General features: G+C 43.1%; 1 protein-coding gene across 1 annotated transcript in view; it reads right to left on the reverse strand.

Moving 5' to 3' along the window:
* LOC137615443 (uncharacterized) overlaps positions 1-25,590 on the reverse strand; it is a 148,701-nt gene that overhangs the window by 75,173 nt on the left and 47,938 nt on the right. The window lies entirely within an intron of this gene.

The raw sequence follows: 25,590 nt of genomic DNA on the forward strand, positions 1-25,590 counted from the left end.
TACGAATTTGTCATTTGTTCCGTAACTGACATACAAACCACGCTATTTAATAGGGGTGACTCACCCATTAGGAAGAGTGGACGTCCCAGCCAGTGCTGGCTTTTGGCTTTGCCCAGGGGCTCGTTATTTGAGTGTGTCAGCACTCAACAATGAGTCCCTGCACCTCCCTAAAACCTTGCTACGCAAGGACTGCGGCCTACGCAAGCTGTGTGTGCGACTCATCCTAGGAAGTTGACCTGTACAGTAGTCCTTTAGGCTAGGACTCTCCCAATACCACCTCGTCAGGGTATGGGGACGTGACAGTATTAGCTTAATACTAGGAACACAAGGAAACATGGTTTACCTGCAGTGGTTTGAGGTCAGCTGTGAGGAGAACCCAGGATGCCGCTTTCCCCAAGAGAGGAGAAGATGAAGAAAAGAATAAGGGCCAGACAAACCTTTTCATTCATGCAGACTAAAACCGGGTAACAATGCCCTCAACCTTCTGCTACTTGTCCAATAAGGAGCCTGAGGTTTTAAACCACCTGTTGTGCAGCCATCACAGGGCCGATGGAGAACGTATCGAGCGTCCTGTGGGTCACGTCTTGCAGGTAGTGGGCTGTGAAGGTCGTCTGACGCTTCCACACCCCAGCCTGAAGAACCTGCGTCACAGGAATTCTTCTTGAAAACCAGGGACGTAGCTACGTCCCTGACATCATGTGCTCTAGGGCGACGTGACGGAGGAGGGTCTGGATTCAGGGACAGATGAATCACCCTACGAATCCATGCCGAGATGGTGTTCTTGGTGACCCTCCTCTTAGTCCTCCCAGTGCTAAAAAACAACGCTTGCACCTGAGGACGGACTGCAGCCGTTCTTTTGAGATATAGCCTCATACTCCTTACTGGGCACAGTAGGAGATGGTCTGGGTCATCTGTTACAGACCGGAGACTCGAAATCTGGAAGGAGTCGAATCGAGGGTCCGCCATCCCCGGATTCCGAGTCTTAGAAATAAACTCGGGGACGAATTTGAACGTTACCTCCCACCATCCCCTTGAATGGGCGATGTAATACGAGAGACCATGAAGTTCACTGACTCGCTTGGCCGAAGCCAAAGCTAGTAAGAACACCGTCTTCCAAGTTAGGTGGCAATCTGAAGCCTGGCATAATGGTTCATAGGGAGGTCTCTTAAGAGACCTGAGAACTCGAACCACGTTCCATGGAGGTCTCACTTCCGACTGAGGGCAGGTAATTTCATAATTTTGTATGAGTAGGGAAAGTTCCAGCGAAGAAGAAATGTCCATTCCTTTGAGCCTGAAGGCTAGACTTAAGGCTGAGCGAAAGCCTTTCACCGCAGAGACTGAAAAGCGCATTTCTTCCCGCAAATACACGAGGAACTCCGCTATTGTTGGAATAGTGGCATCGAGTGGAGAGATACCCCTTCCACGACACCAACCACAGAAGACTTTCCACTTTGCCTGGTAGACAGATGCGGATGATTTTCGCAGATGTCCAGACATCCTGATCGCAACTTGTTGCGAAAATCCTCTCTCAGCGAGGAGATGCTGGATAGTCTCCAGGCATGAAGTCGTAGCGAAGCTAAGGCTTTGTGGAAAATGTTGGCATGTGGTTGTCTGAGTAGATCGTGTCGCGGAGGGAGTTCTCTCGGAAGTTCTGTTAGGAGTTGCAGAAGGTCCGGAAACCATTCTGCGTGATGCCATAGCGGAGCTATGAGGATCATTGAAAGATTGACTGATATTCTGGTCTTGTTGAGTACCCTCCTCATCAGACAGAACGGGGGGAAAGGCGTACACGTTGATGTTGTCCCACCGTTGTTGGAAGGCATCTTGCCAGATTCCCTCTTAATGAGAGAATGCCTTGATGAAGTCATTGAGCTTCAGCACGGCATTTCATTCCCGTGCCGAAGCTTGGTGACGGGCAAGAGGGCTCTCAAACTTGGGGAAATTGCTCCCCCAGTTCGAATCTAAATTTCTCTCTTTCACCTTTTTCTTTTTCTCAATATTACTTCGACCTTATCCTAATTTCATAAACTTTCTTTCGTCTTTCTTTCCAAACTCTATGGGAAAAATTTCCCTCATTATATATGTGTATACATTATGTATATATATATTTATTTATTTATTTATTTAATTTCTTTTTTCTCCTATGGCTTGGATGTTTTTACATCCTTTGTAGCCCCGGCGGGGATGTTCATACATCCTTTATTGCTGCCTGCTTTGATGAGTGGGAGGTGGTATCATGGTTGGGAGGTGTTTGCATTCAAAGCTATATGTGAGAGTATTGGATGATTTCAGCCATCCCGAAGATGGTTTGGATCTTTTTGGCGGAACTATTCTCAAGTGTTGGGTCTTCGGAATCCAGGGGGATCCAATGCTTGGGATAGGACTCTCGGCTTTTGGCCGGAAGCCCGTCATTACAGATATGGGGAGGATGATTCCATAGTTTCTTGGTCTCAGTCCTAGCAGGCGGGTTCAGCTTACACCTGTGCCTCTATATCTGTTTTGATGCTATCCTTCGGGTAGGGTATGGAGTGGACCATCTGGGAAGTATACTCTAATTGTGCCGATAGTGAAGAGTGCAAATTTCCTTTCTAACGTGTGATGGCCTAACATTCTCGAGCAGGTACATCAAACTAACCCTTTTCTCTCTCTCTCTCATCTAATGGATTCTTCAAGTAACGAACCCCCATCCCCTGGATACGCTGACTCTCCCCCGGCATTGTTGACGACCTCTGCTAATTCAATTAAGGAAAATTCTGTTGACGACCTAGGAACAAAAAAGGACCCCTCTACTAATGTTTTAAAACCAATTAAGTCGGGTAACAAAGGGAAACTAAGAATCCTTCATGTTACCCAAATTCCAATAAATACTGATTATATGATATGATTTATAAAGCATTTAGATGCTATGGAGTGATAAAAGAAATTAGAATGAAACTTGAAAATGAAAAATGGCATTTATGGATAACTTATAATAATCATGAAGAAGCATTTAACGCAATATGCAACATCAATGATATCAAAATTAATAACTTAAATGTCATGGGTGCCCTATGTGATAAGATACCAAACAGTTTGGATGTATATAGACCTGCTGACTGGTTTGAGAAAGATATCGATTTAACTATGCTCCCCCAAAGAAAGCCAAAACCACCAATGTGGCTTGTTGCTGAACCTAAAGGGAGTAATGGGAATTATTTTAAAATTAGCAAACTAATTCAGAAAAAGGTAGGAACCATTGCACCAGGTGATATATCTCGCTTTGGGAAAAATAGCTTCTTAATCCATGCAAAATCATCCACGCAATCAGTTATACTGTCTAACCTTAAGACAAGCAGTGATGAGGATATGTTAGATGTCAAACCCCACCTAAACTTTAGTTACGGAAGGGGAGTAGTCTTCAATAAAGATCTGTATGAATTTACAGAAGAGGAAATACTAGCCATGTGCCCATTAACCCTTTTACCCCCAAAGGACGTACTGGTATATTTCACAAAAGCCATCCCTTTACCCCCATGGACGTACCGGTACGTCCTTGCAAAAAAATGCTATAAAAATTTTTTTTTTCATGTTTGATAATTTTTTTTTTTTTTTTAGAAAATTCAGGCCTTTTCCAAGAGAATGAGACCAACCTGACCTCTATATGACAAAAATTAAGGCTATTAGAGCAATTTAAAAAAAAATATACTGCAAAATGTGCTGGGAAAAAAATAACACCTTGGGGGTTAAGGGTTGGAAATTTCCAAATAGCCTGGGGGTAAGAGGGTTAACAGTGTGGAAAGTGCACAAGATTCCTGGGACGTCAATGATTATCCTTACTTTCCAGGATGCTGATGTGCCTTTCCACATCGATATTGAAAATGAAAGAATAAAAGTTCGACCTTTCAAACAAACTCCCTTACAATGTTTCAAGTGTTTCAAATTTGGACATCCTTCTAAAGTTTGCAAAAATGAAAAAATGTGTATCATCTGTTCAAAACCTTATGGAGAGTGTACACTTAAGCCCAGCTGTTTGAACTGCAATTCAAACCATAAATCCATTGACAGGAACTGCGAGATTTATAAGTTTGAAGAAGCAGCCCTCAACAAATCCAGTGTAGAACACATAAGTGTAGGACATGCCAAAAGACTACTGAAAAAAACAAACTGCTATGCAAAGGCACTGAAATCAAGAGAAAATATACCACAGGAGACATCGAACTCACATAGTGCTGCCAGTAACTCCAAGAAAAGAAATACATTACCTAATGATAGTAAAGTTTTGCGTGACAAGGTAAGCATATTGCCTTCCAAGGCTTTGCCACTGTGTATTAAAACTGCGGCACTGCCCACTTCTATACAAACTTCATCCCCCATTACCAGCAATAGTACTAACCTCTCTCAGGCCATGTCCTTGCCTGATTTGATGGAAGTTCCACCCGAAACAAAGTTACCAGGTGCACCTGTGGTAGGGAAGGTCCAAAAACCAGGTAGATCCTCACCACCGATAAATAAGAAAAGAGAGAGACCACCATCTCTCTCTCCACCCTCCATTAGAAACGTTAAGGTTATGACATCAAATAAATTTGACGTTTTGTCAGTTGATGTTTCTAATGAACCAGAAGATAAACTGAATAAATCAGAAATTCAAGTTGAGCTCCACCATCCACCTCAACAAATAGATCAAAAGGATACAAAGAAATACACAAACGTAAAACCCAACATAACAAGACCACCTCTGAAGAAACCTACAGGTTATAATGTTAGATTAAAAACTGCTAATGGGAAGACCTCATTCAAGATGTCTTCCAGAAATAATCCATAGTTTTCTCCTCCATTTTGCAATGGAACTGTCAGGGTTTGAGGGTGAAATATGAAGAACTTAAGCACCTAATTCATGAACATTCCCCCATAATTGTATGTCTACAGGAAAGTATGCTTGATTCTAACACTCCTAGTCCTCGAGAGAATGTTAGCTATAGAACACCATATAATCAACAAGCAGGGAGCCATGGCGGAAGTCTCATGTACATTCGTCGAGATGTTCCCCAAATACCTATGTCTGTACGTACATCCCTGCAGGCAGTTGTTGTACAAATTGATATAGGGAGAAAATATACAATATGCTCTCTGTACTTACCTCCAAATGATAATATTTTATATGATGATTTAGCAGAGGTCATTCAACAACTCCCTCAACCTTTTCTCTTACTGGGAGATATGAATGGTAGACATCCTTTATGGGGTGATGTTTTGGCCAACACAAGGGGCAATATTATCTCATCAATTGTGGAGAATGAGGATGTGGGACTCCTTAATACAGGAGAGCCCACGCACTTCCATGTTCAGACAGGTACTTTGTCATGCATTGACCTTTCAATTGCAAGCTCTAACTGCCTTCTTGATTTTGATTGGAGGACATTAGATGATTGGCATACTAGTGATCATGCACCAACCATTATAAACACCACAAGGGTCCGCCTTTGCAAAGATCGCCACGTTGGAATCTAGACAAGGCAGACTGGGTTAAATTTTCTGAGCTAAGTGGAATCGAAGGGAGAGCAGAACAGTTTGAAAGTATTGATGATGCCATAGACCTACTGAATGGAACTCTTCATACAGCAGGAATCAATTCGATTCCCAAAACCACAGGACTATTCAAAAGACGACGAGGCCAATGCTAGTAGGAACACCGCCTTCCAACTTAGATGGCGATCTGAAGCCTGGCGAAATGGTTCGTAGGGAGGTCTCTTAAGAGGCCTGAGGGCAGGTAAGATTATATCTTCATCTGAGTATGGAAAGTTCCAGCGAGGGAGAAATATCCACTCCTTTGAGCCTGAAGGCTAGACTTAAAGGCTGAGCGATAGCCTTTCATTGCCGAGACTGAAAGGCGCATTCTTCCCGCAAATATACAAAGAACTCCGCTATTGCTGGAATAGTGGTATCGAGTGGAGAGATACCCCTCACGACTCCAACCACAGAAACTCGCCACTTTGCCTGGTAGACCCCTGCGGATGATCTACGCAGGTGTCCAGACATCCCGTTCGCAACTCGTTGCGACAATCCTCTCTTAACGAGGAGATGCTGGATAGTCTCCAGGCTTGAAGTCGAAGCGAAGCTACGGCTTTGTGAAAGATGTTGGCATGTGGCTGTTTGAGTAGGTTGTGCCGTAGAGGGAGTTCTCTCGGAAGTTCCGGAAACCATTCCGCGTGATGAGCCACATAAGGGTCCTCGAGAGATTGACCGATATTCTGGTCTTGTTGAGCATCCTCCTCATCAGACAGAACGAGGGAAAAGCTTACACGTCGATGTAGTCCCACCGTTGTTGGGAGGCATCTTGCCAGAGTGCCTTGGGATCTGGGACTGGGGGGGCAATACAGCGGGAGCTTGAAGGTCAGCGCTGTAGTGAACCGATCCACAGTCGGGTAACCCCACAAAGTCAGGACTTTGTTGGCTACTGGATGATCCGAGGACCACCCGGTACTCATTATATGAGAAGCTCTGCTTCGACCGTCGGCGAGTACATTCCCTTTGTCTGGGATGAAGCGAGCCGATAGAGGAATCGAGTGGACTTCGGTCATCTCAGTATCTCTACTGAGAGATGGGATAGCTGCTTGAAAAGGTACCTCCTTGCTTGTTGATGTAAGCCACTACTTTGGTGAAGTAGCTCATCACACCACAGAGTGACCCGCCAGGTCCTTGTTGGAACTGTTGAAGGGCCAGGAAGACGGTCTTCATCTCTAGCAGATTTATTTGGAGATTTATACGTGGCCCCCCGCCCCCTTCCTTTGAGGTGTCCGAAAACAGCATCCAAACCGGAGGAAGTAACGAGAAGATCCATTTTCCTTCGTAGGTTCTCGCTTGTCACCCACCACTGGCGATTCGTCCGTTCCGCAGGATCCATAGGGATCGTGGTGTCCGGGGAATCGCAACCTTGATTCCACCAGGACCTGAGTTGCCCCTGGAGATACCACATCCTGAGGCGACCGTAGAGAACTAGACGAGCCAAGGGTGAAAGGTGACCGAGGAGACGTAACCACGATTGGGTTGGAACCTCTTCTCGTCTGAGGAAAGTGCTTGCAACTCTTCTCAACCTTACTATCCTGTCGTCTGATGGAAAGGCGTTATGGAGATTGGTGTCTATAATCATGCCTAGGTGAACCAGTCATTGATTGGGCAGCAGAGCGGACTTCTCGAGACTTACCATAATCCTTAGATCCTGGCAAAGTCGTAGAAGTTTGTCTCGGTGTCAAAGAGGGAATGACTCCGAGTCTGCTAGGATCAGGCAGTCATCCAGATAATGGAGGAGACGGAAGCCGATCCTGAGTGCCCATGATGAAATTAGGGTGAACAGTCCGGTGAAACCCTGTGGTGCTGTGGAAAGACCGAAACACGGCACCTTGAACTGGTACTCCTTGTAGTCTATGCTGAATCCTAAGTACTTCCTTGAAGAAGGATGGACTGGGATCTGGAAGTACACGGTCTTCAGGTCCAGAATACACAAGAAGTCTTGCGGTTTACTGCCAGACTGACTGAGTCTGCGGTCTCCATGCTGACTGAAGTATGCTTTAATCTGGACCTCTGCCCACAGAGTTCGCCGCCTTGCTGATCCCATGACAAGGGTTTTAAATGACACTGGATTCGTCCTCAGGGGAGGTAGAGGTGTTGTGAACAGGACGCGATATCCATGACTGATTACAGAAATCGTCCCTGAGTTGCCGCAACCTGTCTGCGCAACCTTGTAGGTATCCCGCCACTGGCGGACATGCAGGGGAACTGGCAATCCTAGCGTTTGCGGCCTCGGCTGCTCCTTCTAGGATTCTTCCCTCCCCTGAGGGACTAATTGCCTTTTTTGTCCTTGACCGGAAAGGGCTTAGACCCCACTGTCTTAGCTGCCGTTGTTTTGGTGGGACGTGGTTGCTGAGGTGCTGGAGGTTTATAGGGCTTGAATGTCAAAGCCCCATATAGGAGGGAGTCTTGGTGACTTCCTACACCTCTCAGCTGCTTACTTCACGTCCTTAGGCTCAAACAGGTTCGTTCTCATAGCGAAAGAATGTCTGAGCCTGTAGATTTTGGTGGTAAGGGACTCCCGTTACTGTCTGGGAGTCCTTTGACTCCCTCCCGGGAGGGATGCAGGACTCCAACCACGACGGAGGCAGGCTCTTCTCCACCCTTATTCGAGAAGACTTTACCGCGCGAGGTGGGGTTTCCTTTAATGGTGTGATTGGGGAACGTCTCACCTCCCGTGACTCTTCTAAGGGCGAGAAAACTTTGTCCGAAGATAAGGGAGAAAAGTATGAGGGGGGAGAGTGCCTGCCTCAAAGACTTACGAGGAGACAGCTATGACCTCGTAGAAGTTACCTCGTCCGAAACTCCTCTTTTCCTCATCGGGGAAGTGGAAGTAGCCAAGGATTTGTGGCTCAATTCAGAGAAAACGGCTTAAAAGCCTATGCTACCACTCTGATTAGAGTCCCAAACCAGGCTGCCGGCCGACGGCTGCGCTGTCAGATACTCCCTCTGGAGGGGAAATCGCCTGTAAAAAGATAAGGAAAGGCATGTCCCTGGGCCTTTCTGGAACCTTCCCCCCCACCGGCAAGCACGCTGTTCTGTGCTTGGCGCCCTTACCGCGCGATGTCCAGCAGCCTCATGCGGGGGAGGGTATTTGTGGTTGCGCTAGGGAGCACGCTGGCGCTGGCACGATGGGGAATACCCGGGAGTCGCGCGCGAGACTGTCGAAGCGCTGATGCGGGCATGCGGGAATACCCTGGGCTCGCGTGCGGGAGACTGCTGAAAATGCGGGCACGCAGGCGAGACTTCATAGAGTGCGCAGGAATCATATTGATGTACAGGATAAGAATGAAGAGCCCGTGTGGACCAGAATGTTGGAGCGTGCTGCATCGCGTAGGAGTTTGTTGGCACGCGCAGAAATCAATCGGCGCACGCGGAAGACCATCGGTAGCGCGAGCGAGCAAGACTATTGGCGCGCACGCGGGAGACCATCAGTACCCGCGCGCGAAGAAGATCGTCGGCGCTTGCGCGTGTAAGAAGATCATTGGCGCTTGCGCGCTTAAAAAGATCGTCAGGGCTAGAAGATCGTCGGCACTCGCGCGCGTAGAAGATTGGCGAGTGCGCGCGGGAAACCATCGGTGCCCGCGAGCACGCGTTGGAGAACGCGTGCGCGCAGGTTGTAAATCACGCGGGCGGTCCGGAGATCGCCGATAAACAGATGATCGTTGACGCGTAGGAGAACGCTGACGAACAGGCGATACTAGAATCGTCTGTGAACGCTGGCGAGCAAGGGGGCGACGCGTGAGATCCTGTGAAGGAACAGGTGGCGCGGCGCGTTCACGAACAGGAACAGGAAAATCGTAGGCGCGTGGGCGAACATGTGCTTTTGAAACAAGCGCTGGAGAACGCGGACGATGTTGCGTAGACACAGGATGAGGATCGCGAGAGAGCTCAGGAGACTGATGGCGCGCAGGGTGTCCAACAGGTACTGCAGGATGGTCAGAGACCACAGGAGAGCGCTGGCGAGCAGGAGGGCGATGATCCTCAAAAGAGCGCTGACGAGCAGGAGAGCGCCTGTGCGCTAACACTGCAGAAGGGCGAGCAGAAGCATGCTGGCGCACTAAGCGCTCTTCAGGAACCACAGGATGTAGGATGTCCTCAGGAGAGCGCTGACGAGGAGGGCGAACATCAGGAGAGCGCCGGCGAGCAGGAGAGCGCTGACGAGCAGGAGAGCGCTGACGAGCAGGAGAGCGCTGACGAGCAGGAGAGCGCTGACGATCAGGAGAGCGCTGACGAGCAGGAGAGCGCCTGTGCGCTAACACTGCACGTGAAAGGGAAGAATCCCTTTGCCCCGAAGGGACCGTTGCCCGTTGGGTGACGAGTTCCGCAGAAGGTGAAGTTCCATCAGGAGTTGGAGAACGGTCTGCAGAGAGGTCCAAAGGAGCAGGAGCTGTAGGCTGAGTACGACGAGGAGAGTCCCCTTAGGAGGAAGAAGATCCAAAAAGGCGCCTCTTAACCCCCTTATAAGGGGAAGGGAGGCCCTTGCGACGCAGCGGACGGTGAGCCTTACGGCGAAGGCGGCCATGGGGAAGATCATCAGGACCATCAGTCCTCCGAAGGGGAGTCTCAGTCAAGGCACTTCCCATAGAGGGAAGCTGAACAGCAGAAGAGCCCGTAGGACTCGCTTCCCCCTTCGAAGGATGTACGGAAGGGGGAGGAGAGCCGTCAGCACCATCATCCTCAACTGCACCTACAGAGGATTGCCCCGCCCCGTCGGAGGCCTCTGCCACCACGACGTCGATGATAGACAGAGGGTCTACCTCTGCTACCGCCGGCGACTGCTTTAACGGCAGCCCCCAACGATACAAGGTCAATCAAGGCGACCCTGGAGGGCAAGCCCTTAAGCCCCAGGGAAGCCCAAATCTGTAAGAGATCATCATTAGACAATGAATTATCAACAACCTGCCCCGGAGGAGGAGGGGGAACCGCCCCGCTATGGGAGGCGACGCCCTCTCCCCCCACCCAAGGTCGGGAAACAGAACTAGGGACTGCGCTACCACTCGGCCGACTCTCCTTAGGAGCCGACGAGGGGGAGCTTCGGAGGAGGTTTGGGCGGCGAAAGAAGAGTCCCGAGAACCTTCTCCTTCAAGGCAACCCCCGAAGGAGAACGGTCTCTCTTGGACTTCTTCTTACGCCGGCGGCCAAACCTCTCCCACTGGGAGGCAGACCACTCCCAACACTCACTACACGTTTTCCTGGTCACACCGTCGGCCCCGACACTGAGGGCAAATGGTGTGAGGATCCATATCCAAGGCCGACATAAAGGTCCCACATGGGCGGCCGGCAACACCAGGGCACGTACGCATAGTAAAGATAATAATAATAATCGGTAGTCAACTTCAAACACACACACAAGCTGTAGTAAAGAAAAAGCAGAAAAAAGATCATAGGCTGTCAACGAGGACGATGGACAGACACGTCTGTTCATCGCCGAGCCAAAAGTGAAGTGAAGCAAGTCACCGGTGTGTGGGGGGGGGGAGGGGTAGCAAGCTACCCTTCCCCTACCCCCCGCTAACTAGCGCGGGGGTAATTAACCCTCGTTAAATAGGTAGTAAGTTGGCCAGGGCACCAGCCGCCCGTTGAGATACTACCGCTAGAGAGTTAGGGGGTCCTTTGACTGGCCAGACAGTACCATATTGGATCCTTCTCTCTGGTTACGGTTCTTTCCCTTTGCGTACACAGACACCGAATAGTCTGGCCTATTCTTTACAGATTTTCCTCTGTCCTCATACACCTGACAACATTGAGATTACCAAACAATTCTTTTTCACCCAAGGGGTTAACTACGGCAATGTAATTGTTCAGTGGCTACTTTCCTCTTGGTAAGGGTAGAAGAGACTCTTTAGCTATGGTAAGCAGCTCTTCTAGGAGAAGGACACTCCAAAATCAAACCATTGTTCTCTAGTCTTGGGTAGTGCTATAGCCTCTGTACCATGGCCTTCCACTGTCTTGGGTTAGAGTTCTCTTGCTTGAGGGTACACTCAGGCACACTGTTCTATCTAGTTTCTCTTTCTCTTGTTTTGTTGAAGTTTTTATAGTTTATATAGGATATATTTATTTTAATGTTACTGTTCTTAAAATATTTTATTTTTCCTTGTTTCCTTTCCTCACTGAGCTATTTTCCCTGTTGGGGCCCCTGGGCTTATAGCATCCTGCTTTTCCAACTAGGGTTGTAGCTTAGCATTTAATAATAATAATAGCATTTAATAATAATAATAATAATAATAAAACTATTGGCTCGTCATTTCAGCTGCGCTAAAAAGTAAACCCAATGTAAATAGCGTGGTTTGTATTTCGGTTACGGAACAATTAGGAATTTAACTGAAATGCCAAGGGACTGGGAAGATGAATGGATGACTAAATCACATAAAAGAAAAATGAGAAGTATTAAATTGTTGGAACTACAATGGAATAAAGCTTTTTGAGCCTGTATTCACGATACTAAAAAGAATAGAAGGATGGTTGACCGAGTTGATAGATACACAGTACATGAGCAGCAGTTTGGGTTTATGTAAGGAAAGTGCACAGTGGATGCTATCTTTACAGTAGGACAAGTCCAAGAGAAGTATTGACGAAAACAGTAAAGTTTCCACATGTTTTGGGGATCTTGACGAGGTGTATGATAGGGTATCGAGAAGGTTACTGTACTCTTTTCATGTTTCAGAAAGAAGTCATACGAGCACGTTCTGCTTTGCCGTCAACACAAATTTTAGGATGTTCAACAGTTTTACCTTTTTCATTCCAAATGAATTATACAAACTTCCTCTTGAGAAATCAAACTTGACTCGGCATTTCCATTGGCCATTTTTTAGTATTCTATTAATTACAGCATCCATTCTGCAAAACAAAAAATGAAGTCACTCGCCATATCAAAATATTCAATAAAAAATATGCACGACAAATTATTTTATTTTATTTAAATTACCATAGAATTTTCTAACATATTCATCTTACTTCAGTCAACTAAGAACATTAGATGTTTTATGATATTTAATGAAGCAATCTTTATGAATTTACTTATTACCAGTACAGTTCTATATTTGTGAAAATATCTAAGACAAAATCCAAATTTTAAAAAACTATAGCCGAATATCAGCCACAAACCCTGTAACTAGCACAGACTGATCTCCAGTGTTTGGTCCCAGTGTCTTTAAGGAAAAATTGAATTTTTGTAGAAGACTCCAGACATGCCCTCCCTCTTCAGCTGTTTGAAGGTCTACAAAATAAGGAAGTGGCTGAAAGAACAGAAATAGCAAGCCTACAAACAAAAAAAGTAACTTATGCAATTCTTCATAACCACGTACCACTATGTTTATTATCATGTATACCGAGACTTACTGGAAATATAACAAACTTGAAAAGTAATTTGTATTTGTCCTAGCTATGCAAACCTGAAACCTTTTGTAGGGTATGATTTCGTCAAAAGCTGGAAACGGTCATTAAAGAAACTAACGATTTGCTGGCAGCTACTGGTACGAGTGGGAGAAGGGCCCCCCTCCCCTAACATAGCTCGCCTTACCCTTCATTTTGATTTTATTTGGAACTTGCAAAGTGGATGTGGCAGGAAATGAAACTTAGAGTCAGGTTTGTATAGCTAGGAAAAGTAAAAATTACTTTTAAAATTTGTGATATGATCCACACGAATACAACCACTCGTTCCATCCCTTAGTAGGGGTCATCCTCAGGAGGGAGGAAGTCCCGCTCATCTAACAACCTGGGATCGCAATGCTCAGTCCCAAAAGGAGAGCAGAACAAAGGATCCTTACAGCCCATGACCCAGGTTTAAATTAACCACTGTGTCATGGCCTAAAAAAAAATTTTATACAAGAACCTAGACTTTTTCTGTGGGAACATTGTCCATGTTAAGGTCTAATTTAAAGTACTGTAGTAGGTTTGTCTTAACTCTCACGCCCCTCCCTCATGAGATTGATTGATTGATTGATTGAAAGTTTTCTGGCATCCTGACATCTAAGGTCATTGACGCCCATAGCATTTATTATATATGAAAAATAAAAGAGAATTCAATTAAAACCATAAAAGTTAAGTCATTACAATAGTTATATAGTTTTCAGAAGACTGACGTTCGGCGGTATGAGCGGTCGATTGATGTTGAGAAGCAGATCCCTGACGAGACGCATCCACCTCAACCTGCCGTTGAACACTGCGGCTGGGAGACCGCCTGTGCGACAACGCATCAGTTCCAGAGACAACAGGCCGCCTGTGCGACAACGGGTCTAAATCGGAAGACTGACGCCCAACTGCACTGCCAACAGCAGGCCGATAAGATTGCATAAGCGACGAGAGTTGCTGCTTCATGCCCAACAGCATAGACCATTTGGGATCACCCTTAGGCGACACGCGTGCAGCCTCTTCCAATGCGAATTCGCCTTCCTCATCACTTCCAAATCTCTCCCCACTTTCGGGAGACGAACACCAGTCTGATGGAAGCGGCGGTGCATGAACCGTAACACCAGAACCAGGGATCAGCTCCGAATCTGACTGCACCAAACCTTTATCCATTTCAGAACCCACGTCAGAGCGTTTCGCAGGCGAACACTCGCCAAGGGACTGAAAACGCTCAGGTGTATTCCAATGGCTAGAGTTGCTGCTTCATGCCCAACAGCATAGACCATTTGGGATCACCCTTAGGCGACACGCGTGCAGCCTCTTCCAATGCGAAATCGCCTTCCTCATCACTTCCAAATCTCTCCCCACTTTCGGGAGACGAACACCAGTCTGATGGAAGCGGCGGTGCATGAACCGTAACACCAGAACCAGGGATCAGCTCCGAATCTGACTGCACCAAACCTTTATCCATTTCAGAACCCACGTCAGAGCGTTTCGCAGGCGAACACTCGCCAAGGGACTGAAAACGCTCAGGTGTATTCCAATGGCTAGAGTTGCTGCTTCATGCCCAACAGCATAGACCATTTGGGATCACCCTTAGGCGACACGCGTGCAGCCTCTTTCAATGCGAAATCGCCTTCCTCATCACTTCCAAATTTTTCCCCACTTTCGGGAGACGAACACCAGTCTGATGGAAGCGGCGGTGCATGAACCGTAACACCAGAACCAGGGATCAGCTCCGAATCTGACTGCACCAAACCTTTATCCATTTCAGAACCCACGTCAGAGCGTTTCGCAGGCGAACACTCGCCAAGGGACTAAAAACGCTCAGGTGTATTCCAATGGCTACAGCCTGGTTGTTGCGGAGAATCGTGCCGCTGTTCCACTACGTGCGCTTTTCTCTTAAGAGGTCTAGAGGCTTGACACCAGACCTCGTCACGCGAGACTTCATCCGAAGATGGCGATAATGCACTAACCTCACCTTTCCTATGATGAGGGTGAGCGACCTGTGATACGAGAGCAGGAACGCTCGAGGGGACGTCTGCGCGATTGATGACGCCTCTCGTTCCCTTTCGCCGTAACTTCTCCCACGGGTTCAGGAGCTTGAAAGAGATCTTAGGCTAGGCGAACGACAGGATCGCGCAGACGCACCCTACACAACACTGAACATATTAGCCGAACTTTTCGCACTTGATAGGTCGCCTGTGCGACAACTTTTAAGCAAATTAATTTCGGACATAATTTGGTTCTTATCCGCTGCTAACGATTCAACTCTTACGCCGAGTGCTTGAATCGCGGACAACATATTCTTCATCGTAGGTTCCTTCGGTTCCTGATCTACCACTACGGGGGAAGGATTAGGATCAATGACAATGGATACAGGTAAATCTACAGAACGAAAAGAACTGCGCCTAATTCTGTCTCTCTCTAGTCTCTGAGTATAGCACTCATAAGCTAACCACTCACTTTCGGTCAAAGAAAAAAATTCTACACACCGATCCCCAAAAGTACAAGTTTTTCCCCTACATTTCACACAAATCGTATAAGGATCAATAGAAGCTTTAGGAAGACGAGTATGACATCCTTTAATACACTTCTTATATACAGGGGAGGGGTCGGCCATATTGAAGAGTTACGAGAGAGATCAAAACAAAAACAAGGGTCAAAACTAACTAAATACACCCAAAACAACAAAGATTTCAAGATAATATGAAAGAGAAATCACTAAAGCGAAAGCCCAAAACCAAAAGACAGTGTACATCACCAAATAAACCGTCCAAATCAAAGTAAGTCGCGAGTGAATTTCAATTGTTCCAGCCAGCAATGGCGGCAAAGAAGGTCTGAATTGGATGGAATAGTTCGGCCTGTCTACCGCGAGGGCGCTAGTATACACCTGGCATATCTGCGATTGCCGCGAGTTTTGAATTTCTACCGGGCGTCCAGGGACTTTAGCCATTCTTATATAACCAGCGGGTAAGTTTTATGTTTAAAATTTGTGTTTGATATATAGTGGCCTAAATGGCTACTCCCAATGATTTTCATTTGGAAATAAAAAGGCTAATAATTTCATGTGTTAGCATTACCATTTTTTTTTCTTTTGTGGGATCTGCGAGATCTGTATTACTGTATGGACAAGAGTCATGGTATGGCAATGAAAATCTCCAACAGATTTAGCAGATTTGAGAAAAAGGCCCTCAGAAAAATATTGCGAGCTAAATAGCAGGACAGTATTAGAAATGAAACTATAAGAGAGATTACTAGAGTGCCATATGTGGATGAGATCATGATGAGGGGTAGATGGAGATGGTTTGGGCATCTCTTCGCACTCCCCAAGATCGATCGATTCACCAAAAGTTTAACTGGGATCCACAAGGCACTAGAAGAGTTGGAAGACTCAAGCCTACTTGGTTGAGAACTATGAAGCGTGAAGAAATATTGAATTGAAAGCTGAAGATAGAGACGACAGGCGAAATCTAACCGAGGCCCTTTGCGTCAATAGGTGTAGGAGGAGATTATGAAGTTTTGCTAATAATAGGTTACAGTAAATCTTTGTTTGTAAAGCGAGACTTGACATTTCTTTACTTTTAATGTTATTTTATTTTATTATTAAATTAGCAACTTCTTGTTAATAGAAATATGATGGCAGAGTCAATTTTAATTAAAAGAACTTGTTAAATAATAAAGAATGTGAACACTATGGTGCTTGTCATTGACCAGCTAATAATTCTCAAAATATTACAGCACTGACTGACTAATTTTTTTCTCTAAAAGTCATTCAGAAAAAGATATCAGACAATTCTGTGTCTAATAAGATTTTATTTGGTAAAAGCATGACACTTCAATTTCTAACTGACATGAAATTTGCTAAAAGAAATATTTGAATACTTGGTATTTGAACATGTTCAGTTTAAGCTGAAAAGGGGCAAGTGCGTAATAACTCACAGGAGCAATGAGAGAAGCAAGCTTCAGAAGAGCGGAGCAAACCAAGACAAGAGCAAAAACCAATAAATCATTAGCTTATTTATAATAAGATGAACACTGCTTCCAATAACTCCATAGAAAATTGGATGGAAAACCATGTTTTCTACGTGTCCGGATGTCCTGCCAAACAAAAGCTTGTGTTTTGACCGTTTCGTTACTAATACTGTACCCTGTTTTGATTACGGTAACTTTTTTTTATTACTAGTGTTTTTAAGATGACAACTGGCATACACAACAAAGTTAAAAAGAGTAGATTTAAATATCATACAATTCGGTTAACACACTGTACATTTTATGGTGTTTCGGACATAAACGATGACAATACCTGGCGCAAAGCCATAGCTTTATTATTATGGTAGTTGACTCACCATAACTCAAAAACTATGTATTTCTAACAGAAAATCATTATCGGAATACTTCAAAACACCACAAAAACATTAGAAAGTCTTACTTTCTATAAAGCGTTTAGGAGCGTTTGTAGGGTGACGGCCAGATCCCGTAGAAAACGGGAATATTCTGAACTGTGGCCGTCGTTCTAAAAACGATTTTGGCGGGAGAAGCTAACTTAAAAACCCACCTAACCTATGCTAAAAGCTGTATCCTTACCCAGGGGGGCTTTGCCCCCCCCCCCTTACACAAGTTTCCTTACCTACGAGTACGACGGGAGAAGCTAACTTAAAAAACCCACCTAACCTATGCTAAAAGCTGTGTCCTTACCCAGGGGGGCTGCGCCCCCCCCGGACCCCCCCCTTACACAACATATTTAAGATCCGTAGACCATTTCCAAAAGTTTTTATTCTATACAAGATAACAGTCGGAGCGATAATAAGCAAATTAGGACGCTTGGCCGTAGCGCTACAAACTACCCAGCGTTTATTGCACGGTTCTGTAATTTTACCCTCTTAGGTTAGGTAGGTGTAGTTGGGCTAAGACATAACCTGCTTTTCCCTCATTCCATGTTTTTCTCCCATACATTTAGCCATTTCCAATGACAGACCAGAGATAACCTTTTTCCATATTACTTTAGTGTGATTTATGCATATCTGTTACTAGTACACAGTCAAATACTTTTTTTTTTACGGTGATTTCATAATAAATGCATTTTCCCTCCCGAACATATTTAATTAAAAATTGTACAAAAAATTTAACCCTAACTATAATGATCAGAAATTACCAAAACACAAGCTAAATAGTTAAAAATAATGTTATAGTACCACATTTAATCCTTGCCTAACAATGTATAAAAACCTCTAGCTTATTGAAAACAAAATAAAAGAAGCTTGTTCGATCAATTATTTCATTATCCTCATTTTCAAATGACGAAAACTAAAGTATTTGATTTTATGGATACAAGAACAAGTGTCACAAGCCCAAAGTTAACCTATCCCAGTGATCATGGGAACCAAATATAAACTGCATATAACAATCTTTTTAACAGTTATACTACTAGCAAACAATGCCCTCAACTGTTTGAAAACCCTATTGAAAAACAAGAGGACAGGGATTCAAGTTAGAGCACGGAAAACCTATGTATGATCCACACTTACTTACGACTCGGAGTCACGGTCATTGAACAAGAACTTGAAAAATAAAACAAATGCAGCTGAATTGGGGTTTTACGGAAGAATGTTGAAGATCCCTTGGATTGAGAGAGTAACAAATGAGGGTGGTTGAATCAGTAGAACTTCAAAAGTTCAAAGTTGGAGCAAATGCTTTTTTGTTGACCAGGCGGACATGAGTCTTTTTATAGTTTATTTATGACATATTTGTTTTTGATGTTGTTAATAGTTTATATATGACATGTCTGTTTTGACGTCGTTACTTATTTTAGAATGATTTATTGTTAATTTGTTCTCTTCATTTATTTATTTCCTTATTTCCTTTCCTGACTGGGTTATTTTTCCCTGTTGGAGCCCCTGGGCTTATAGCATCTTGCTTTTCCAACTAGGGTTGTAGCTTGAATAATACTAATAATAATAATAATAATAATAATAATAATAATAATAATAATAATAATAATAATAATAATAATAATCAGGAGAGATCATTTACAAAAGTGATAAGGAGGAGGCAGATGGAATTTCTAGGACATGTAATAAGACGAGAAACTATCAAATTTCTTGCCTTACTGGAACGATAGAGGTGAGAAGAGCAAGAGGCCAGCAAAGTTAAAGCTTTTGGACAGCTTACTGGAAGATGTAAAAGAGGAACGATAGAGGTGAGAAGAACAAGAGGCCAGCAAAGTTAAAGCTTTTGGACAGCTTACTGGAAGATGTAAAAGAGGAACGATAGAGGTGAGAAGAGCAAGAGGCCAGCAAAGTTAAAGCTTTTGGACAGCTTACTGGAAGATGTAAAAGAGGAACGATAGAGGTGAGAAGAGCAAGAGGCCAGCAAAGTTAAAGCTTTTGAACAGCTTACTGGAAGATGTAAAAGAGGAACGACAGAGGTGAGAAGAGCAAGAGGCCAGCAAAGTTAAAGTTTCTAGGACAGCTTACTGGAAGATGTAAAAGAGAATGTGACAGCTGGAAAATTTATAGAGCTAAAGAGAGGACCAGGTGGAGATAATTGACAGACCACGTCACAGACATAGCACCTATTAGTCAATTCTTTTTAATGAGGCAGATTTACACGGATTCACATGGGTGCCCTTTAAGCTCTGAAAAGTTTCCTGATCACTGATTGCTTGGACAAGATAATCCTAACCAATCAGATAGCAGGAAGCTTTTCCGAGCTAAAAAGGCACCGCTGCGAGTCGGTGTAAATGTGCCTCATTAAAAAAAAATGAGTATAGATGGATAGATGAATTCAGAATGGCATGACAAAACAGTTGGCATAATGGACTACTCACCTTCAAATTTGTGCTAAGTTTTCCAAGACTTTGATTGCTTTTCCGTCACGAATAGTACAGCTATGGTAATGGCAGCCACTGAGAAGTTATTCGGAGTTGTTTGTCTTTCCAATCTGAAAAAAAGTAAAAACAGGGTTATCATGATTTTCTTTGTTCACAAACCAGCAGACTAGTTGCCATTTTTTAAATTATTATTTGATAACTTGTCACAGACATATGCAATTATAATACAAAAAAAACCGGTAAATGTCTAGAAGGCCGCACCCGTTTTTCAAGTATAAACGACGAAAAACGGCAAAAAACGACCAGATTATAGTTGCACATTGCATAGAAACATGAGGAAATGAATAAAAAAGAAACTAAGGCTTAACTCTTACACACAAAATGTACACATAAACCTACTACTACAATTATGGGGGACCCCAGTGGGAAGCAGGGTTTTTGGGTGGGGGGAGGAGGAGAAAAGTGATTTTCAGGGCACTACCAAACTAATACACCCACCTAACCTAACCTAGGGGCCCTGTACCCCTACCGGGGGGGGGGGGGGGCTTCGCCCCCTCTGCGACCCCCCCCCCCTTAAGGCCACAGTGATTTTCAGGGCACTACCAAACTAATACACCCACCTAACCTAACCTAGGGGCCCTGTACCCCTACCTAGGCCTACCCGGGGGGGGGGGGGGGGCTCTGCCCCCTCTGCGACCCTCCCTTAAGGCCACAGTGATTTTCAGGGCACCACTGAACCTAATAAACCCACCTAACCTAGGGGCCCTGTACCCCTACCTAGGCCTACCGCGGGGGGGGGGGGGGGGGGGGGCCTCCGCCCCACTGCGACACCCCCTTAAGGCCACAGTGATTGTCAGGGCACTACCAAACTAATACACCCACCTAACCTAACCTAGGGGCCCTGTACCCCTACTTAGGCCTACCGGGGTAGAGGGGCTCCGCCCCCTCTGCGACCCCCCCTTAGGGCCACAGTGATTTTCAGGGCACTACTGAACCTAATAAACCCACCTAAACTAGGGGCACTGTACCCCTACCTAGGCCTACCGGGGGGGCTCAGCCCCCTTAAAGCCACAGTGATTTTCGGGGCACTACTGAACCTAATACAACCACCTAACCTAGGGCCCTGTACCCCAACCTAGGCCTAGCCCCCCCACCCCCCTTACGGCCACTACCTAACACATCCATCAAACCAAATCCAAAGTGATGGTACTGCTGTATACATCGTTATACTATCACCATTATAATATACTCTATAAATTAATGAAGCTTACCTTAAACTGTTGGTTTATAAAGATGTGCTGCTGCTTTGAGGAAAACGTGAAGCCGTTGAAGCCGTTGTGGAGGTTCCTTGACATGCCCGACAATTTTTATTTTGTAAAATTAAATTGTCTCTGGCACAAATCCACTAGTTTTTCAATAGTCCCCGAATAAGTTACAACAAATTCATTGAAAGTTGGGAAACAGTCAGGACAAAAAGCTGGAATTTCAACTCCTTGTGCAATATGAGATGACATGGACTCCATATCAAGCACGTAGTGACAGTGTTGCCAGATGTGGGAATTTATCCCTAGATTTGGGGTTTTTTGGATGTCTGATAGGGACAGTCTGTACAAATTTCTACGAAGAAGAAACAAAGAGGAGTAGACAGTTGTAATGTTGCAATTAGTTTACTTGCACTTATATGAATTATGGCGAGTCATTTTTATATGAGTAAAGCCTACATGATCGGAAGAAATTATATTTGTGGAAATGGGGATTTTTGGGTGGTTTTGTGGATTTTTTTATCATGAGTTTTGGGGATTTTTAGACTACCCATCTGGCATCACTGCCTTCTACTGCCTCCATCATCCATGTCTAAAAAACGAAATGAAATGTTCAGTTCAGTTCAGTTGCTGGCCGAAGGGATTCGCCTTTCCATCGGCACCTCCTTGGTTTTCTTCTTTATTCTCATTCTTTTATTTTCTTCTCTCTTTTTTTCCACATTTGATGAATATATTCTTTTCTTTTCTCTATTCCTTCTTTCTTGAACAGCACGTTTCCTATTATCTTCTTTTCTTTTCTCTATTCCTTCTTTCTTGAACAGCACGTTTCCTATTATCTTCTTCTTTTCTTCTTCATATGGCTGTTGCAATTCCACTATTTTTCTTCCTTGTCGCTGAGGTCTGCATTCTTCATTACCTCCTGCTTCATGTCTATCATATAATTTCAAACAGTTGGCCCTAGCTCTATACATAATAATAGAATTAGGTTTGTTATCATAAAACATTTCTTCTATTTGCCCTTTTTCTTGTTCGTATATTTCTAAACTATTTTTCCCTTTAATCTCATCCCTCCACTTTTTACCATCTAGGCCTACTTCTCTAATTTTGGCCTTAAGCTCTTCTCTTCCCATTCTCCTAAAGGTTCTATCGTTCATTTCCATATCTTTAATCCATTTCCTAGTCTCTTTCATCCACCTGTTATTTTCATTTCTTCCAGAATTGTCTTCAGCAAATCATTTCCCCCCTCTTCTATCCTTTTCACAAGCCTTAGCCTTCCTCCTGCTATCCTAATTTTTATTCCTACTCCGTTTTCAATCTGCTGTAATCGTTTTATTTCACTTTCTGTTATGTTCATTACTGCCGTGCCATACAGTATTCCCGGTAAGGCTGCATTTTTCCAATATGTTTTTCCTATCAGTATTTTCTGGCAGCTTTTCGCATTAATTGAGTAGGTTAAGTTAGCTAGCTTTTCTGCTCTTTCCATCGTTTTCTTCTTTTGTTTTTTATACATATTTCGTTTCCCTTCTATCTCTATTCCTAAGTATTTTATGCTATCTGTTACTTTAATACCCTCTATTTCTTCCGGGTTTTCTTTCATATTATATATGACTCTTATTTTTGTTTATTTCTAGCCCACGTTCTCTACATACTTCTACTAGTATTTTTATGTTTGCTTCTGCATCTATATTTTTTGCTACAATTAGACCGTCGTCTGCAAAGAACAATGTCCTAATCTTTTTTTTTCCGACTGTTATTGAATTTCACTAAATTATCTCACTCGTATACCACTATTTAATACATTCCTACACATTCTAGTAAAATTTCATTGAAAATCACTGATATCTTCATGCAGCCCTCTCCTGGACATTAACCAAAAAAACCCTATTCTTTTATAAATATGGCTTTCTAAAAACTGTCATTTGATCTCACAGTAAAGCACGAGTAAAGATGAAAAAAATGCAACAATTCAAAACGTAAACAAATGCAGCCTAACTTACCAGGATTTAGTAAATCGGTGTTGAATCTTTGCTGCTTTATGGATTCTCCGATTACAATAAGAGAAACCAATTACTAAGCTATTCCATTTCTGTTTCCTCTTGTCTGGCAGTGTCTTCAGGCTCACAGCCCAACCACAAGTGAATAATGAAAGGAACAGGGTTGCCAGGTTTTCCAAATGAAAAAGGGCAACGTCTGATCAACTGCAGCTTTAAAAGGCCAACCTAATAGTAAAAAAAGGGCCAAAAATATAGCATTCAAATCTGACCAATTTCAAAAAGGCCAAATTCAGGTATCTAGCATGGAAAAAAGGCCAAATTTTGGAGTTTTTTGGGCCCGAAAAAGGCCAACTGGCAACCCCGGAAAGGAAATAGTCAACGTGACGTCATCACTTCTGTAGCGTTTCTTCTTCTTTATATTTTGTAATCTTATTCTTTTCCTCAACCACATTATACTCTGGTGGGTCCTTATTTCAGTAGCCTCAGAAAATTGTATATAAAAATATATTATTACATTAGACCAAATAGTATACAGTTTAGTCAATTGCTTAAGATAGAAAATAAGAGAGAATTGTGCTATCTAGCAAAATTTTTAAAAGTAATAATGGAACAGTTTTAGTTATATATTAGTTTATATAGTCCATATGCGCTCATGTCCCCATTATACATGGCATATATGGGTATACGGATATATGTACAGTACAGGGGTATTGTATAGATATGTGAATAGAAATAGTTTTGCTTCTTTCTACTGTCATCTTGTACTATTATTGGACGTCAAATTATAATTTTGTTTATTTTGTAATGTAAGCCTACTCTCATACCCTGAGAGGGCTTGCTAGAGTTAATAAAAATCCTTAAATCCACATTATCTACAATTGACTAAAATGTCTATTAGCACAATCATAATATCGACGCGCATGGCGTATAACTCATCTGGATTAAGAGTAATTTACCGGATTTATAAGTATTTGGATAACTGTGAGGCAACCAGGCTACCTTTAACTAAACCTTTCATCATCATCATCATTTCAGCCTTCAAAAGTCCTTTTTAGGATGAAGGCCTTCCCCAGGTTTCTCCACAGACTTCTATCGCAAGCTATTCTGTGCCACTGTTGCTTATGTTGGTCTAAGTCATCTCGCCAGCGGGTTTTTTGTCTTCCTCGGTTTCTTGTGTATCCTCGGGGTGTCCAGAAGGTTGTTCGTGATGTCCATCGGTTGTCTGTCATCCTGGCAATGTGCCCCATCCAGTTCCATTTGAGCTTGCTAATGGTTTCAAGGATATCCATTACTTTAGTTTTTTGACGTATCCATTTAGCTGTTTTTCAATCCTTCCATGTTAGATTTAGCACAATTCTCTCATGTGCCCTTAAACTAGACCTTTAACCTCTAATAAATACTTTGGATGATATTGACAATATATGAATTTTAGGCTATGCCATTCTTCAACTCAAAGTTTTTCATAGTATTTATCCTATTCAAGAATATATGTATAGTGTGGATTTCTTTTAACTTCCAAAAGGTTTTTATTCAGACACTTAACAGGTAATGAAAATCATAGTCAGTTACTATCCATATTCTAATTGGTAAAAAAAAAGAAATAACTGAACATTGCAAGACTAATATCATTGCAAATTTGCAGTCATACTATTGCTCGTGAATGCATTATAAACTAATAATTGTCCTATAGCACAATGATGTATATAGAAATGAAAAGTTTCATATACCATGATAAGAGTAAGCTCACAGTACATACGTCCTTTTATAAAAAGAAAAAAAAATGCCAAGTATACTCATAAGTCAATGCCAATGATAGAATATTGTGCAATGCTGCCAACGTACTGAAAAAAAAACTAAAGTAAAACTTATTTTATTAATAAACAACTCCTAGCCAGTAACTATTTGCAATATTGGCTGATGGTTAAAATAAAACTCAATTTCTTAGCAAACAACACTTAGCCTATAATCATTTACAATATTGACAGAAGGTTAAAATAAAACTCATCTTCTTAGTAAATAACACTGAGCCTACAGCCATTTACAATATTGGCAGATTACAAAAAAAAAAAAAAAAAAAAAAAAAAAAAAAAAAAAAAAAAAATTGATTGATTGAACTAAAATTTTCCCATGTCATGAACAGAAAAATAAATGTTTTTAAATAGAATATATCCTTTTAAACAACCCCCCCCCCAAGAAAAAGTGGATTGATTGAACTAAAATTTTCTCATGTCATAAACAGAAAAATAAATATGCTTTTAAATAAACATATCCTTCCAAAAAAACAAAATTCATGTTTATTGCTAAGGCAGCACTGGCTTCTCAAGATACGTAAAAAAAAAAAAAAAAAAAAAAAAAGGGATTGATTGAACTAAAATTTTCCCATGTCATAAACAGAAAAATAAATATGCTTTTAAATAAAACATATCCTTCCAAAAAAACAAAATTCATGTTTATTGCTAAGGCAGCACTGGCTTCTCAAGATACGTAAAAAAAAAAAAAAGAAAAAAAAAAAGGATTGATAGAAACTAAAATTTTCTCATGTCATAAACAGAAAAATAAATATGCTTTTAAATAAAACATATCCTTCCAAAAAAAAAAAATTCATGTTTAT

The sequence above is a fragment of the Palaemon carinicauda genome, chromosome 21 (genome assembly GCF_036898095.1).
Source record: "Palaemon carinicauda isolate YSFRI2023 chromosome 21, ASM3689809v2, whole genome shotgun sequence".
NCBI classification, from domain to species: Eukaryota; Metazoa; Arthropoda; class Malacostraca; order Decapoda; family Palaemonidae; genus Palaemon; species Palaemon carinicauda.